General features: G+C 37.4%; 1 protein-coding gene across 8 annotated transcripts in view; it reads left to right on the top strand.

Annotated features, from left to right (window-relative positions):
- The window catches only part of DMD (dystrophin), a 1,967,742-nt gene that overhangs the window by 548,548 nt on the left and 1,399,522 nt on the right, over positions 1–19,672 (top strand). The window lies entirely within an intron of this gene.

The following is a 19,672-nucleotide window of genomic DNA, read 5'->3' as shown; positions in this document are numbered from 1 at the left end:
CACAGAGGAGTTTGTAGAGTATCAACAGCCTTAGAAAATTACATATTTTCCTAAGTGGGCAAAAGCAATTTGGTTTCCGAGACAATTAGGTCGACAACATTTTGTACTTAGTCTGTCAACTATTGTTTAGAAGAGTTTGACAAAAAGCTACTTCCGAATATGACAAATATGACCAATATGATTGTTGCTTTATATTATAAATAGGCAACTTCTTTCTATCTTTCGAAAGCCAAGACTACAGCATGCAAATCAAATTAGCAGATATGCATTCCTACATTCAAATCTAGATATTTATACTACTTCTACATTATGAAGGCAAGTCATAGTCATTTGGAAGAAAAAGCATTAATGACTTTCATACCTATGTATCTTATCACATGTCCCTTTTTTAGCCCTAACAGTGAATGCTTATGGTTTTGTCTTTACAAGAACAATGTCCAAATATCTCATATGTCATTGTAAACTATAAAATAAGAGAAGCACATTAGTTTGTAATATTATATTACCTATCTATCAACTTCCACTTTTCTTCATACCTAGAAGAATCCACCAGTGGTTTGCATTAATTACAAGTTGTTTCTAACAAATCTCCCAGTAAACTGAAAGAACATGTACTTCTGACCACTTAACAATATAATCAAACAGTTATACGTGAGCAAATGATTAGAACCTTAAATATCCATTGTAAAGTGCTTAGCATAGCTTACAAAAATAGATGGCAAGACTTAATTAGCTGAGAATAAAAAGATACAACTTCTTCCAATCAACCTATATTTAATAAAAAAATATTGCTTCTAGGAAGTTGTAATTGTTTGTTTGTTATACTTCAACCTTTAAAAGTTTTTAAGACATTTTTCCTAATTTACCTTCAAAATTTCAGTGAATATTATGTTAACTTTTATCATATGATACCATTTTTACCCTATCAAGAGGGAAGGTACAAGTAACTGATGTTTTTGAAAAGTAAGGTAAAAACAGTGAAAATCATGGTCTGTATTATACAGTAATTAGTACAATATAATCCCTTTCTAAAACCACGTATGGTAATTGTACAGTTGTATGAGTTGCTACCTATCAACTTTTGTTATTATGAAAATAAAATTTACCATTATTACATTGCCACACTAATTTGGGCATCATACTGCTGAAGGCCTGTAATGATCTGAATGATCAATGTTGTACCATGAGGGTAGCCATGGTAGTTTCATTGGCACTGCCACTGATAGTAGTATGACTGGTGGGTGATAAACCTAATCCTACATCTAGAATAATTTTGGACATCATTCCTTTTAGGTACAGTTCATTTTTTTAATTATACCTGCAGATTATGGTGGATCCTCAGCAGATTACACACGTATTTCATAGCCTGTCCAAGGAAGTGGAATCCATAATCAGATTTAATCACATTTAGAAACCTCCAAAGGGTGAACATCTTTCCATAGCAAGTGAACTGTAGTTAAAGCAGTGTTAAGTGTAGCGGGAAGGTCCTCAACCCATTTAGAGAAAACATCAACAATTATGAAAACATATGTAAAGCCTCTTTTTGCCATTGGCAAGGGTCCAATGTAATCAATATTTATCGACTGACAAAGCACATTAGCAACTGGCACTCACTGACGAAAAACATTACTCTTACATTATTTTAAAGGCAACAAAGACATGAGGATTTCTACACAAAATGCCCTCAAATTGGGGGTGTATATTTTTGGAGGATAACTTATCCACCCCCTTTTGACTCATAGTCAAATGATAAAACTTGACCATAGGTCTATCCATTATGTCCGGAACATATAGCACTTTCACGCCATGTGATGTAGCTTTTCATTTTAATACCCATTTTTCATTTGGTAGCACAATGTTGGTTAACTGTTAGGAACTGTCACCATGTGTTTTAAGAGATCATAAAACAGCAATACCTTGATATTGTTCAAATCCAGTTGCACTTGTCTATTTGGCTACTCTGTCAACATAGACATTACCTATGATCTAATGTGATTTAAAAGTAAATACATTGTTGCACTTTGGGTCTGCAAAATGAATTGCTGAAATTTGGTAATATGACAAGTCAGCTTGCCACAACACTGGAAAAGTGATCAGTAGACGTATTGGAGCCAGATAGTTTCTGCAAAAAAGTCTTTAATGTTGTAAGGTATAGTACAGGAAAGGCGAGTCACTCCCGGTATTCATATGTTATATTGAGCAGATAAGTATTCCTTCATTCAGTACACAGTTCTAGAGATCTATACTGTGAAAGTCTATGTAAAAAGCAAATCATAGTATTTTGGCAGAAAAGGCATTAAAAAAAGCGTATGTATATAGATCAGGTGACCTCCCCTTTTGGCAATAACATCTTGTTTTTCATCTTAAAGAATTCTGAGAAGGCCAATTAAGAAATGTTTCAGAAATAGTAACATTAATATTTATTAATAAATCTTGTTACTGAGGTGTTATCAGTGTTAGTTAAAGTTTTGGCTTGTTTACGGTTTTGTCTTTACAGAAAAAATGTTCAATTGCCAAATGTCTCATATCTTTCCATCACTTATGACTAAAATTCACCAGAGAAACTTGTAAAATTCTGAAGCCAAATGAGTAATGAGGCGGGTGTTTAAAAAAAGGTATAAATTACTACCACAACAAAATCAGCCAGGTACTATGTTTCATAGTGAAGAAAAAAAATAATGAAGTTGATGCTCGATTAGTGCTGTACAGCATACATAATTTACTTGGTTTTTGAGTAAATAGTAATATGGCAGTCTGTATGTAAAAGACTACCAAATGAGCAGCTGCCATTATTGACTCTTTCTGTGTCTCCCTCTCTCTCTGGAAAGTTTCAGTTTTGGTCTCTCTAAAGGGAATCCCCTTCCCATCAGTTTCTGTTTGTTTCATTTTCTTGTATAGGAGTTTTATCCCATTGCCTCAGTTTAGTTCACTTTTTTGGTATAGTTTTTAACAATGTGTAAATTATGTATGCTGTACAGCAGTAATCGAGCACCAACTTCGTTATTTTTTTTCTCCACTATGAAAGAGAGTACCCGGCTGAATTTTTTTGTGGTAATAATTTATACCTTTTTTTAAACACCCTCCAAAAAATGGGATCCCTAATGTCAATTGAATCTAGAGTTTTTAATAATATTCGAAAAATGTGCGTTTTTGCCGTAACGCAAAACATGAGGCAGACACAGTAATTTGGGTTGGATTTTTGGATTCGGGAGGAAGAGTTACCTTAGGGCTCCAAATTTTGTGTCGATTCCTTAATAAACACCTGTAATACTTCAAATAAACTGGATAAAGAAGCCGCGATTAGTAAATTATTTAATAAATTGAAAAACCAATATATAATCAACTAGTTGTCAGACAGTCGAGATATTTGGCAGAAATAGTTGTTTTGACATCCTCTCTTAACTAAAAAAAAATTCAAAAAAATCTGAGACGGATGGTGGACAAATCATGTTTTTTTGGGTGATATGATGTGGAATGACCCTGCTATTCTTGATATCAATAAAGAGTCATTAGCTAAATTCAACAATACCTACAACATTCTGACAAGTAAAACACTTACTGATTTGAGTGTAAACAACGTTGTGAAGTCACTGACCAAACAGTAATGGATAGCCTTAAATGAGACATATTAAGGAATTAAAAACATATTATACTGCATAAAATATACAATTGAGCGTAGTTTTATATGCACATTTAGGATTGATCCAGCGCTATATAAACTGGGAAAATGTGAAGACTCAAACTAGTGTCTATTGAGCAGTGTTATACATGCGAATAATACATACTGTATAAAATGTGTCTTGAGTTGAAATGAGAGAATGAAAACCCAGTCAGCTACAAATATAAATACATAAAACTATAACTTGTTATACCAAATCAAAGGAAATCTCTCTGTTAATATAATTGCTGCCAGTTATCCTAATATCAATGAGGGTGTGTATATTTAAACTCTATTGCAGATAAACAACTAATAATTTATTTGTATAATAACATGAAATAAAAATGAAAACATGCAGTATATTAAAAATAAAGATAGAATGATATTATATAAGACAACATAATACAGCCAAAAAGAATGACCTCTTAAAATGTCAGTGATATTATAGTCCTGGTTCACACTGTAGGTTTAAAGTGCAGCTCAATGTATAATAAAAGTTCCAAGACTGTTAAGTTTTGTAAAACCCTAATACTTGCTGTTAGTATTGGTTCTAGGGATAAACCGTGATCTTAAATGACAGTCTGCATTTTCAAAGGAAAAACAGTGTGCAACTCTTGTCGTGGTGAATAATTAGAAGGGTCCGCATGCGTTCCACTGTGATATCCTGGTTCCTGTGTGTTAAGGGGGGGCATTTTGGATACATTTAATCACTACTGTGACTTCATCAGGGGGTGGTAGTTTTATACCTCTACCTGGAAAAGTCTTTATTTTTGAAATATGTACTGTGGAGTTATTTGTAGATAACATTAGACTCTGTGTTTAGCAAGGATTATATTTATATTTGTAACCTGAAAACCACTGCTAGAATTAGCAATTTGGAACCCACTCTTGTTATGCAGGCTGTTAAATATCTTATTAATTGCTTGCAAATAAGAGTTCAAGAACTTTTACTATAAATTCTTGCACTAATTATTCATGTCTTTCCTGGGTGGGGTGGATGGAACATCTCCTTTCAAGTGTTTTGCAAACTCTCTGGACCAGCTGTTTGTTATGACAATTTTCAACAGTTCTGTTTCTGTTTTGATACATTAGAGAAGAGAATACTGTTCAGTCTGCAAATGATTTTAATACTTTAACTTTCTTATGATTCTGACAACACAAATTAATGACTTTAGAGAAATGCACAGAATACCCTTTATTTGAAAAATTACATAATTTCCTCTTAACATGTCATCTTCTTTTCCACATTATAGAAACATTTCATGTATTTATAGATTTGAGCTGAGTTCCACAAAATCCATGGTGTCCTCGTACTATGCTGTATCACATAAAGCACCTGTCATTGTTATCAAACGAAAACATCAGCTCAATAAGAGTTAACATCACGATACAATGTAGGGCTTCACCCGATACTCACAGTTTGGTTAAGCTGCAGTGTCCATTAATGATGGAGTGCTTAAGATAACTAAACTTTTACTGGCCCTTCCTGTAGCAGTGTGGGGCACAGTAATAAAAACACAAAATATTGTGTTTTTTTTCCCAACGCCAGTGGAATGGTGTGAGAAAAATAAAATACCATTTCACCTGTGTTGTGTGGGAGAAAGGACAATAACACAACATCAAGTGAGCCCAAACTTACCACTTATGTAGTGGGGGACAGATAAAAATATATAGCCCGAGTTTTGAGCTGGGGGCTCAAGCTTGCCTTCCTTGAAGTCAGCTTAGTACTTGGGAACTAATCCACCCTCCTGCTGGAGCTCTGGGAGAGGAGGTAAATTAACAAGTGAGTTTCATGCTAAGGGCTGTAGGCTGCCACACGTCCTGGTGTCAGTTTAGAAACATCAGATATTTGGGGTCAGTGGAAATGAATGGCCACTAGACTAGTGTGGAGAACTTCAATGTTTTTCTCTGTCTCTAGGAGACAGGAAAGTAACATGGCCTCCAGCCTTGTGTTAGGGTATTAACCCATAACCTGGGGTGGTGGAAGCAGGTGGAAATTAACTGCCCCCAACCAAGTTCAAGGTACTCTCACCCATCTTTATTGGGCAATAGGGATAAGTGCTAGAGCTAGCCCAGACCCCCTGAAGTAGTATTATCACAGGCTTCAAACAATATTTCTCTTGATGAAAATTGAGGGCAAGGTCAGTAGCCGGCTCCCTATACAGTTTCCACCCCATAAATCACATAAGAAATGTCACAATGTTACAATGTCATTCTTATACTACCTCAATGCCTATTAGTTTTATGTATCCAGTCCCAACTGTTACACGGGGAATGAGTTCTCCCTCATCATTAGAATTGATATTGTTCACTTTTCCCCACTCAGTGCTGCTTCCAGAAGTTAGGGTCCCCAACAATTCTAAAGCCCTGCACTACTGGAATATAGAGTAAACATTTATCTAGCAAACCTTTCCAATTGGTATGGGAACAACGCTCCACCCAGCTAAGGGGGTTAATTTACTATTGTCCTGGCACAACAATAAGAGTTGCTCACCATTCTGCAGGGTTTGAGCTTTCTACGCATGGCAGCAAACTTTTCCTCTATGATTTTTGTACGGATTTGGACTTTTCAGCAAATTAAAAAACCCTCTGTGTATCTGACCAGTTGTTTAGTAAGGAAAGGCTTAAATCAGTACTTTTTCTAATACTGATATCCTAAATGAGAGTCAGTCAATTATTTATTTAAGGTAATAACTGTCAGATGAAAGTATCCACCAGGTCAAGCCTGTAATAAATTTGAAGTGCACAATACAAACATCATGTACTAAATGTTTTAAGCAACTGATACATCATTCAATTCTCAAATGACAAGCATCATGCTCAGCATACAGGGACTTATCCTTAATAATGCAGAACACTCGGAGTCTTATATTATTTATGTTGAATCAGGAGAGCTACCATTTTTAAATTAGTTCATAATTTTAATGCTTGAAGTTGAAGTGCTAGTGGTAATAAATACTCCAACCTATCTGCATCCATTTTTCTTTTAAAGAAACCCAGTTGACAATGCCTTATTTAGATTCATTTTTAGTGTATCATAATTTCTTGATCCTTAGACAATTTACAATTCTTAGAGTAATAAAGAGTAAAAGAAATACTCCAGGCCAGTGTCATTGTCACTTCAGAAAAAAATGCAAATATGCAAGTACTCAACACAGTCCATTCTTTACAACAGACAGGGCAGAAGAAGGTTTTACAACCACTTCAAAGTATGAGAAATTCACCAATGAATCATCACAATTACATAAATGGTCATGAAGCATTTCTCTTGTCAACACAGCTCTAGTTTGCACTTAACCCTTTTGCATCCTCTTTGCAAGTGGTTATTTTATATTTGCAATTATTTATGGCAAGCAACCGGAAAAGTGTTAGTTAGCTCAGTAATAAATGGCATTGCAATTTATAGATAATAGCCTGATGTCCTCTTTTACAGATGTAGCAAGCGTTAAAATGACAACTGATACAACATAAATTGATTGCATTGTGTCATTCATGAGTTACTATTTCACATCTAGTTACTTTAACACAACTCCTGAAATCTTTATTCATTTTTGCTTGTAGTGCCATTTCTGGTAGGTTGGGGGCTCTTACAGTACAACCAAAAGTGACTGATTCATAGGATTCAACGTGAAGTGTACATAGTAGGGTGTGATAAGTGAACTATGGGCATGAAAAAGTGCACTATTTTTACATGAATGAAAACGTATTTCCCCAAATTGAATTAGATAAACGTATAAATATGTCAAGACAGAACAAGCAAAAGTGTCTGCGCATGTCAGGAGCAAGTATTAGCAGAGATTGTCTGTTTGCGCATGTTGAAGATTGTGGTACTGAAAGTGCGAGTGGCCACTGTGGAACACATAGTAACACAAAAGCTTTAATAGAAATAAACACAAAGAGGGTTAATAAGTACATAGACACCCCCCATTCACCATTTTTTTAACTTGCAAATTCTTTATTCCTAAAGTAATCGAATGGGAATCTTCATACACGGCATAATCCAATTGGAAAAAAATAAAATGCTCCATGAGGTGAGTGAAACTACTCCCTGAGGAGCATCTGCTACAAAATTGCATTTAATTGAATGGAGCTGGACGGTTTTCCTGTGCACCAGCCAATCAAAAGTGGCCAAGGTGGGAAAACAGCTTGTGATTGGCTGAGAAAGCTCCATTAAGCTCAATGTCATTTTTCAACAGATGTATTTAACATCTTTGTCTCATAAGGTATTTCTTATTTTATTTACAATTGGATTACTTTGACCTTACCATGATCCTCCCATGTCTTACATTTATGTCAGTCCTATAAATCAGCACCTTTAACCTATACTTTCCCTACCATTATATATATATATAGAAGATAAACCATCGGAAAATGAAAAGGCTTTGCTCCTTGCAGAGCCATACATGAGTGAACTTAATTAACATTAAGGTTTCAGTACAATGTTTTGCTATACTCCAGCTGATCTGATGCAAAGCACTTGTCACATACCGGTCACAGAGTTCCGACTGTCACCTACAGAATCGGATGACCTCCATCCTCTTTCTACATGATCTTGCACCTAGTTTCTACACTCCCTTTCCCCACAGTTGCCATCCTAAAACAATAGGCAGGTGGCAAAATAGGGACTATGTACTTTCAGTCATGTATCTCCTGATTTCACAAGCCCGCCAATTTTAACAAAACCTGTATTAGCACTGCTCTGTGCACAGTTCAGTGCCAGTGTATTAGGCAGTGGCGGATCCAGGGGAGGGCGATCGGGGCGATCGCCCCCCCTAGCAGACACTTGCTGCCGACAGCTGCACAGTATGTTCAGGTCCGTCCAGCCGTGACAGGCAGGGACAGTGTTCTGCCCGGCTGCTCTGATTGTGTTTAAAACACAATCAGAGCAGCCGGGCAGCACACTGTCCCTGCCTGTCACGGCTGGACGGACCTGCACATATTGTGCAGCCGTCGGCAGCCTAAACTGTTAGAAAGGGGCGTGGCCTAAATCCCCCCCCCCCCCAAAATCGCCCCGGGTACAGTAGTTTTCTAGATCCGCCCCTGGTATTAGGTTCACTTTGTACCTGTGCTTCAGTGTTCCCTGTGACTCCTTGTGGCTGATCCCTGTGTACCAGACTTAGGGGTATATTTGCTAAACTGCGGGTTTAAAAAAGTGGAGATGTTGCCTATAGCAACCAATCAGATTCTAGCTGTCATTTTGTATAATGTACTAAATAAATAAAAACTAGAATACAAATGTTTGCTATAAGCAACATCTCCATTTTTTCAAACTCGCAGTTTAGTAAATATACCTCCTAGACTATTTATATATTCTCTTAGGATTCAGATTCTGTACTGCAACTGGTAACCTGCTTATTCCTGAACTGGCTTATCATGACACGCCTTTGGTTTCTGTTTTGGTACTCTGCAGTCTGACCTTGTACCAGTTTCCGTCTAGTTGACCCACCTACTTATCACCATTTTGGCATCAGCTTGTCACACGAAGGAGCAGGACAGTGGGCTGCAACATAATTGCAGGGGGTCCCTGATGAATAGCTGGGGTCCGTTCTTTTGTTTATGCCACAGCAAACCATGGCTGGCAATAAGGAATCTGCTACTTTGGATATTACCGTGACACCACCCCTATTGGCTGTTCATGTGTTGATCCCTTTCATTCATTCACAATTCCACAAAAAGGAATTGGTCACAGTTCTCTTGAGGGTTTTATTTTTTAGTGTCATTGGATTGCATCTTAATACAGCAGAAATCATCATCAAGTTGATAATGATAATGACTACCATATATTTACTGTGGCCACATTAAAATATGTTCAAAATACTTTAAAATGCAAACAATATTTGTGGCTGTAATTTTACTCCAATGTTCAGGCTACAGAATATATATCTTATTCTAAATCAGTTCCTGAGTTTGCCCCTCTTTTGCTAAACCCATCATTATTGCTGTCATCTACCCAAAACCTCATTGTTGAAGTTAATTGAGGCCTTATTTGAGTCTTTATGCAATTATTCAATCAGCGTGTATGCTCATACTCTAACCAATCATGGAGAATATGGTCAGAGAAAAAATAAGTTGGAGAAGAAGAATTGGAGAAGCAGAAGAAATCAATTTGTGGTTACCAGTATAATAAAGTGAAGAATGAGGAATTTTGGGAGTGTTTATTTAAATGAAACGACTTTTACTATGTGGGCGTTTTTTGTTTTGTTTTGTAAGCACTAGCATATCCTTAAGTAAAGGACATGCTAGCACTTAGTAGTTTCGAACAAGCACCAATATGCTCTAGCAACTGGTGGTATGCTGGCACCTGTAGTTCTACAAGTGCCAACATATTTAAGCAGTTTATGACTGCCAAGGCTTTCTGTGACCAATACTGCCACGTATTAAAATATTATATTTGGACTTGATTTTGACAATGATTACTCTAACATTCACTAGACTAGACTATTACCACACAGCTGGTGTTCCCTAGGGAATTTAGCCCTGTGCTAAATAGGCTTGAACTGTGTTTTCTTCATGACAGGGAGACCCCACCCTGAGGGTTTCCCTGTTATAGTGTGACCGGCCCAGCCTGTTATAGTCTGGTGCTGGTTTTGGTTTTAGCAGGTGGACCCCACACTATTTGACTACCTACATTAGTGGTAATCAGTTCAAGCTATGAGCACTGATGCTTGGTTCACTTTTTATTTTTAATTTTATCATTTTACCCTACAAAGTTCCATGCTGATGTCAGACTCTTCCCTCTCCCATTCCTCCTCTCTATGCATAAGGAATTGCAAGTTATGAATATGCAAAATACTACATATGTCCTGCATTAGGCCAAGTATCGCAGAACACCACAGTCCCCTTACTTTTTAATGGGGTCTGCAGTCTGGTCCACATTATCAAACTCCAAAAAGCTTAACTTTTCGGAGTCATTGCTGGGACAGCCTCTTATGGGATATCCTGCCCCAGTATGACTGTTTGATAAATGCCCGCCGTATATCCATTATTGTTGCAATGAGCGAGGATAATTAACGATTAACGGGAGAGGGGGGATTGGGGAAAATGCATCCAATACTAAATATACTCTCTACTGCCTAAGTTTGAAAAAGTATGATAGCTTTCAGTATTAGTCAGGAGGTCAATCTTGACTCATTTTACAACATTCAATTGAAAAAGGTGCATCACATTCTTTAATATTTGGTTCAGGAATGCTGTAGCTATTTGTTCTTTGCTTACGAACTTATTGGACTTTCTAAATAAGAAAAAAATGCATTGTATCATCTTACAACTGGAAAAAATAAACCTGTTTTGTTTTTTTCCTTTTCTGTGTCTTCACTTACATCATTTCATAGTGAAATTATTAAAATGACTGACTGTGTCATGCTATTCATTTAATCTTTAACAACTGTAAAGCAGGTGTCTTTCAACTACTGTTACTGAAACTGGGATAAATTATTTGACAAGACTCTGAATCCCAGTTTAATTCTTTTTAGGGAGTTTGAGGGGTATATTTACTAAGCGGCGGTTCCCACAAGCCAACGATTCTCAGAGGTTTGCTGTCTTTTTTCAAAAAAGGCAATTTTATTAAAGACAAAACCTGATGAGCTTTGTCTTCAATAAAATTGCCATTTTAAAAGATGACAGAAAACCTCTGAGAATCGGCAGCTTGTTGGAATCGCTGCTTAGTAGATACCCTTAAATATTTCTCTTAGTCAAGCAGAAATAAATTGCACCTGCACTCTGGAGGGTTTTAGATTGAATGTATAAATGACTATTCATTATTTATGTTGAATTATATTTCTTAAATGTGCCAGGATCAAAAATGTTTTCTATTTATAGCCAGTTATTGTTTTTAAAGAAATGAATTGGAAAACATTGTTATTTGGTTTACTTTAACACAGACATTTATATCAGGATATATATGTTACTAGATGTCATACTACTGGTAACATTAAAGGATAAGTCCACTTTTTTGTTGGGGGGAAGGGAGTCTGTTTTACAAATAACCTAACCTCTATCTTATATGTAATCATCAGTTGAATACATTGTCAAACCAGTATTTTTTTAATCAGGTTCTTGATGTGCAGTCTTCTGCCTATGCCCTCCACCTATCATTGCACCATCTGACTGGCTTAATTGGTTTAAACTGACAGTGGGGGCTGGGCATGGACAGAAGTCTGGTCCTAGAGTCAGCTCTAAAAGTTACGGGTTAGAAGACGAGTGGTTAGGTGTATGGTCTAGAATCAAAGCAAAAAATCCCCCTAAAATTCAGACTTCAGCCACTTTATCTAATTTTAATAATCTTGTTGTACAAAATTAAATTATGTTTTTGCACTACTAATCAAAACGAGGTGTCTGTACTCAGCATTTAGCAAGGAACACCCAACTCCTCCCATTGACTGGTATAAACTTCTACTCCTCCTAAAATACCACCATATTGTCCTGCAAGACACTAGTCTACTCCTCTAGAGACACCAGCACAAATCAAGGCATTTGACGTCACAAAACTTGATTTGCACTGAACCTCGACTGTTTTGTATGTCATTGTAAATGGTATAAGTCATTGTTTTCCAACCTTTGCTTGACTGGTTGTTATATTTACTTGTCAAAATGTCACGTAACCAAAATAAGGATATCACTCATTATATTGAACAGTAGAGCAGAAAAAAAGAATTGTTGAAGCTCAACGTGAATCAGTTTTTCCACCATCATCGGATATGATAACAAAAATCCATGTTTTGCATTGAATTTTCTAAATCTTTTGCACGTTCAAATAGGTGGAGTGTTTAAAATGCATTTTTTAAAGACAAAGTGCATCCATTTTGCTCACTTAATTCCAGATTAATGTACGTGTTTATTATTGATTAACGCACCACTTTTGTAAATGTTTTGTATGGTGAGAGTACAGCTTTAAAGTGAATGCATTATAAAGGATCTCAACCTCTAACTTTTGTATAGTTATTTCAATATGCACAACAGGGGAGCACTTTTGTGTAGCCTTTATTTACTGATGCTTCCTTAATGTCACTGGGTGTCATCTTTATGAGATTGCTTTATTGCTTTTTCCTTTTACCGTACTAGGGTTAAATGTGAGCTAGGTGCCTACTGCATCACTTTCTGTTCTAAGCTGCAGGCAACAACCAGAGCTTTCAAGACTAAGGACACAAGTGCTTTGCTAATCGTAGATCCCGGATAGGTGGTGGCCTCTAAAGTGTGGGCATGCATGGCATGCAGGCGCGGGCTGGGAGAGGGATTGCCGGGGGGCACACAGGCGGCCGCATCATATTACAGGGGATGCGGGCGCATCATTGATGACGCGGCTGCATCCCCTATCATGTGATGCGGCCGCCTATACGCTGACGCGGCCGCATCCGATGCGGCCGCGGGGGAAGAAAATGTTTTTTGCATCCGGGGGGCGGCCGGCCGGCCTGCCCCCCTGCCCCCCGGGCCAGCACGCCACTGATGGCATGGCACTATAGGGGTTGAAGGAAATGTCCACTTGTTTTCACTTTTGGGGGTCTTGAGTGCTCAATGCCTGACAATGGAAGTGAACTCTAACCTTAGCTCGAATTGATTTCTGGAGTTCCCAAAAGGTGATTACAGCATTAGTCACTAAGCATCCAAGCTCTTTGTAGGTAATGCAGCATCTGGACAGACAAAGGGGTGAGTATATACTAAAGTCTATAATATATTTTTTGTGGTGGGAGTGAGGTGAGGAAGGCAAGTGGCATATTATTTTGCACTGGGCCCCCATTCCCTACTTACACCTCTCTACTCTACCTTGATGTCAAATATGCTGAAAAATGTTTCTCTATTATTTTGGTGCTTCTTTCAAATCAAGTTTATGAATTGAGAAAGTCAGTGAGATGAATTCAGAAAAACATCCAGCCTGTTTTCATATAATTATTTGTAGAAAGTTATCTATATTATATTTATATACATTAAAGACACTTCAGGGGTATTGTAGGTGCAACCCATACTGCTAATGAGCATGTACATGGGCAGCACAGTGGCGTAGTGGTTAGCGCTTCTGCCTTACAGCACTGGGGTCAGGAGTTCAATTCCCGACCATGACCTTATCTGTGAGGAGTTTGTATGTTCTCCCTGTGTTTGCGTGGGTTTCCTCCGGGTGCTCCGGTTTCCTCCCACACTCCAAAAACATACTGGTAGGTAAATTGTTTGCTAACAAATCGACCCTAGTCTCTCTGTCTCTGTGCGTGTGTGTGTATGTTAGGGAATTTAGACTGTAAGCACCAATGGGGCAGGGACTGATGTGAGAGTTCTCTGTACAGCGCTGCGGAATTAGTGGCGCTATATATAAATAAATGGTGATGATGATGATGATGCATAGGCGACTTATAGTCCAAACAAGACTTCACTGCACATACTCAGAAGAACAGAGCAGGGGCATTGGGAGTGGATCATTGACCTCTCCCAAACTTTGTTATTCAGTGTTATCCCCTGGCTGTAAGTGTGAAAAAGATAAACATTGTTATCAAAGTTTACCATAATAATTGTTATCTCCAAATTGGAATGTGAAAGCAAAATGTAAGTCATGATACTATAGTCTTGTCTGGATAGTTTTCTGCAATAAATGTCCAGACAGTACCAATGACATGTAGTAAACTAATGACATTAATATGTAAATGATTGCTATGGGTTGCAGCACATTTCTGCTATTTGAATTGTGTGATTAAATAAGCCTAAATCTATTTTTAGCACTTTTACAGCTCTCTTTGTTAAGTTCTGTTGAATCTGCATGGTGCAGAGTATAACTGGTACAGCTGCAATCATTTTATTCTGCTTACAGTGATGATATCAGGATTCTGGGGTTTTTTTTCACAGCTCAAGAACATTTTGTGTATACAGTGGGGATTCCTAGTTGCCTAGTTATATACATTGTACAGCATAAAACATGCTGTTCAGCTTTTTAGAATGTAAATTGTAATGTATTTATACTGTGCTTATACTGTATTTTAGTTACCCACTTTAGTTGCCAGGTCAGGCAATAAAAACAGGACACATGCACTATGATCTACAGTTCACATGCTTCGTAGCTGCATTGTAATGTGCTCAAATACCTGCCTGGTAATTTTTTTCAGGCACCAGCATGCATTTCATCCAACTGCAATAACAGTTGGCATGTTGGTCACTTAACAGTGTGTACATTGATCTTGCATTGAATATTGATTTTTGCTTTTGACAGTTATCAGCTGGGAGAAGTTTCAAAAGCTGCTTTCAACCAATCTGATTACACTTTGTACAGCACTGGGTGCCATTATCGCCTTTCAAATGTATCTCTGTTGTTCACTCTCACTAGCAGCAAACACCATTTAGTGCAAGGTGGATGTAAAACAACTGTAAATCAAGTACACATGAAAGAAAAATGCTGCATGGTTGCATTTGTAATTAATGTTGGACTGAGCCTCCCCTGATTGCCCCTAATCTGTACCAGCATTCCAAAAGCAAATAATTGTTTTTCAAGCTGACTGCAAATTAGTAAAAATAAACTCACACTTGCCATGACGTGATTGGTCACTGCACACATAGGGCCTGATTCATCAAGGAATACATACTGGTTTGGTTTGGTTTTAAACGCACGTATTTCGGCTTTGCACATGCCTGAATTTGTCAAGGCACGATCTCAAGGTACGTGCACTGTTGAATTCGGGTGTAGGTCTGCTGCACTCTACTGCTTAAGACACTGCACAATACGTCCAATAACTATGTGGATTATAAATTCGCCAAAGTACTTTTTTCCATTTAAATACATTTAAATACATTTATTAGAATGTTGTTAATGTCTACTGACCGTGAAATACATTTTTACAGTTACTCGCGATTAAAAACACATATTGTAGCATGCATACGACACTGTCATCACTAGTGATCAGGACTTAGACTAGCCCTGTAGCTGGAGCAAGAGATATGGAAGAAAAGCAAGTAACTTGGTCATTAACTATGAGAGTGCAATATATCTATGATGTGGGGAAGATAAGTAAAACACAACACAAAGAACAATTCTGAACAGACCAGCATTAACATGTGGTAAGTTATGATAGTAACATTGTGCATTTTTATTTTTTGGGTTTAGTTCAATTTTAAATGGCCAGTCTGGGTCTGTCTAAATGCAGAGCAGTTTTAAATGGTAACCCTTGATCTACCATCTGGGTGTCTATTAGGGTGGGTATCTATGGCAATTTATTATTAATTATCATTCTTAATGATAATTAAAAAGCCTAATTTCTAAATTCTATACATGGATGTTGCTGATTTTCTTGTGACAATTGACTTATAATTTTTTTATCCATTAAAATACATACCAAAAGACAGTAAGTTTGAGCACTCAATGTCATAATCTGTGTCTCTAGTTACACAATTAAAAGAGTGAACTGTTTGTTAGAAAACTTCAAACAGCTTCTTAAGCTTGTATAACTTGTAGGCTCTGAGTTTTTGGTGCAAGTCCTGATCGCCAAAGGGCATACATCATAAAAAGTGATCCCATTTGCATGCTGCAGTGTTGATTCAGATGGGACAAGCCACCTGATGCATATGAAATATTTATTTATTAAGATGTAAATCAAGCTTTATAGAGAAAACTGGGCACATGCAGATCAGTTCACAGGAACAGTCTACACTGTATGCAGAAGGAATTCTAACATTAGTATAATTAGAAGTGGAAGTCTTGAAAATAAATGCCTCGGGCTTCCTCTAGCCGTTTTGCATTAGTCATGAAGATAAAGAGTAGCATGCTTATTTTTTTTCAAAATGAAACTTGTAGGAGTCAATTATTCTTACTCCAATGTTGTTACTCTTACACTTTTTTACAATGCTGTTTGTGGATCCATGACCAATGCTGATTAATTGGTTAATCAAAGAAAAGTAAATTGGTTCAAAGTTCCTATTCTGATGCTAAGGCACAGCTCCACTCAGCCATATACATTGGGAAATCTTGTTGTAAATTCCTTTGTTTTGTAGGGTTTAGTGCCCATATACAGGTCTATTTAAAGGGGTAATCCACTTTTGGATAACCCGGCAAAAACATTTCCCATCCATGGCAAATAGTTCAGTCCTCCAAGTACTTTGTACCTCTTCCTTACCTGAAGCTGGGATGTTGGTTCATTCAATAGCTCACAACACCGAAAGACAGACATACCTCTCTCTAAGAGCTCAATTGAAGTGGCCTGGAGGGATTACGTAAGCTAAAAGAAAAGACTAATGGGCCCTAGATATCTTTGCAAACTACAAGTTGCAAATTGCGTGCCTAGAGCAGAATGTATCTTCATTGTAGTAAAAAAAATTCTCTACTACTAATTACATAATTTGATGGTTTAAAAAATAAAATAAATACACCGGTACCCCTCCTGCATTATCAAGACCATAAGAGATATGTGGTAGGCTAAATCTTTATTGCAGTTTGGGCTGCAATCATCCATTGTTAGAAATCTCCCTCCCCGCCTCTCTCGGTCATGACGGAAAACATTCCAAAGAGTTATGTCTTGGAGACTTTGGGATTACCATATTGTGTGTCCATTTCTTCTCCCTGTCCTAAGTGGCTCGATTTGAGCACCTATTATTCTAAGCAACTAGTCTCTCCAGTTGTCCTCCTCTCTGTGACACCACTGTTGTATTTATTGTTTCTTCTGTGTATTGATTGTTGTTTTCTGATGTACTTGATTTATTACATTTGCATAGCCACTCCTACTCCCTTGATGACCCCCCTCCACCCACCATTACTTTCCTTGTTATTATGTATGTGTCCTAGTTTTGGTCTTGTTCCCCTGCAAATTTAAAATTTCTATAAAATCTTTATAGTTAAAAAAAATAAATAAACAAGTAAAATAAGAAAACACACATAGTGTAATATTCAGTTGATCTCATATTTTATCATTTTGTTAAATACTTTACTCCAGCATGTAAAATGTTTATATATGGTGAAGTTCCATGGAAAATCCAATCTGCTCAATAAAATAAATCATGATAAAAAAAAAATCTAGCTTGTCCTTATCTGTACAAAAGAAAGCCAGTTTTATTTACTGTGTGCTTTGGATTTTGTAACTTTTACATTACTGTTTGTAATAAACTATAAAAAATACTGCATCTAGATATTCTTTTATATGTTGTAAAACCTGGGAAATGGTAATGTGAAATCACAGAAATGAGCACATTTAAATGCACATGTGAGTCAGGGGAATCTGGAAAAACATGTAAGTTCCAGGAAGTGTAAAGTAAAGAGGTTGGGGGTTTGGCTGTGACCTCCACAAATGTATAGCCCTAAACCTGCAGTGTGGATAATTATTTTTTATTGAGAATCTACACTGTTACTGCATACCATTAGCTTAGGATGGTGTTTTATGAATTTTTATGCATAATAGTGGGAAGCATTGGTGGCCATCAGTCATGGTCTAAAATACTAGTACTTGGTCTCCACAATTATTTCTCTGTTAACATTCAGAACCTCTGTTTTTTATTCTGAATTGAATACTGTATATCCTTTGTCAGCTTGCGAGCAGGGCCCTCTTACCTCTCCCCCTGTAATACCCAGTCTTGGTTTATTACTATTCTTGTTCCCAATTGTAAAGCACTATGGAATGAAAAATGAAAAGAAATGGCATCGACAAAATTATTGACACCCTAGACATTCTATGATGAGCTTCCTGCATCTGGATACTTGAACTTGTGCAAACTGCCCCAGTTCTCCCAGATTTGAAGGGTGGCCACTTCAGAAAAGTCCAGTGTTTTGTATTGAACCATTCTTGGGTGCTTATTGAAGTGTGCTTGGGGCCATTGTCCTACTGGAAAACTGGTGGCCTTTGATGGAGCTTTCTGACACTGGGTTCAACATTGAGCTCCAAAATGGCCTGGTAATATACAGATTTCATATTACCATGCACATCTTTAAGACACCCAGTACCAGAAGCAGCACAGCAACCCCAAAATATCACTAAACCTCCTCCATGTTTGACTTTAGAAAAGGTGTTCTCTTCGTTTTGCTTTATGTAAAGTTATAATTTGGTACCCTCTGTCCATAGGACATCCTCCCAGGAGGAATCTGGCTTGTTTTGGAGTGTGTTGGCAAACTCCAGTTGTGTTTTCTTATGCTTCTTTCTCAGCAGTGGTGCTCTCCTGGGCCTACTATATAACCCTATATAATTCATTGAGTTGGCGACAAGTTGAAACTATTGTACCTTATGTCTGAAGGTCAGCTTCAAACTGTTTGCTAGTTGATTGTGCTCTTTTCTCAAGCATTCTTGTGCTATAATCTTCGATCATTTTTTTTCTTTCCAGGAAGGTTGGCTAAAGCGCAATGATCCTTAAACTTTCTAATAACATTGCTTATGTTGGAAACAGGAACATCAAGGTCTCTGGAGATTGATTTGTAGCCCTGATATTGTCCTTCCTTAGCTACAATCTCCTCTCTGTCCTCCTCAGACAATTCTATGGCTTTCCTTCTATTCTCCATATTCATTGCAGTACTCATAGGGACACAAAACAGGAGAATGCCTCATTTTCTCTATTCAAGCTCATGTAATAAATATTTTTTATATTCCAGGCCAGTGGTTGAAGTAGAAATTTAGAAGTGCTCATATGGAACTATCACTTTGAAATGAATGGCCGGGGGCGTTGGGGCCATCTAGACCCACGTAGGTTTAGGGGTTTTGATAGCGTGAACATAATTTTAGATGCATTTTAACACATAAAACATACTGAATGATGCCAGACTATTTACCCTGTGTCCCCCACCTCTCCTCTGTCCATATATATTTCCTATGTGTCCCTCCACCTCTCCCTCCTGTCTCTTTTGTGGACCTACATTTTCTCTCACATCTCCAAAATATTATAATAAAACTTTCCAAAATAGCTCACTTATATCTTCCATGTTACCCTTTATCTTTCCCTGATCTGTTTCTTTTCTCTGTTCCTATATGCCCTTATCTTCATTGCAGACATCATCTCTCCCTTGCTATCTGCTCTCTCCTGTGCCTCACATCCAGCTTCTCTCATTCATTCCTCCCTTACTCCTTGATCCTCTCT

The sequence above is a fragment of the Mixophyes fleayi genome, chromosome 2, assembly GCF_038048845.1.
Source record: "Mixophyes fleayi isolate aMixFle1 chromosome 2, aMixFle1.hap1, whole genome shotgun sequence".
NCBI lineage: Eukaryota > Metazoa > Chordata > Amphibia > Anura > Limnodynastidae > Mixophyes > Mixophyes fleayi.
This window is presented reverse-complemented; position numbering and strand designations above follow the sequence as displayed.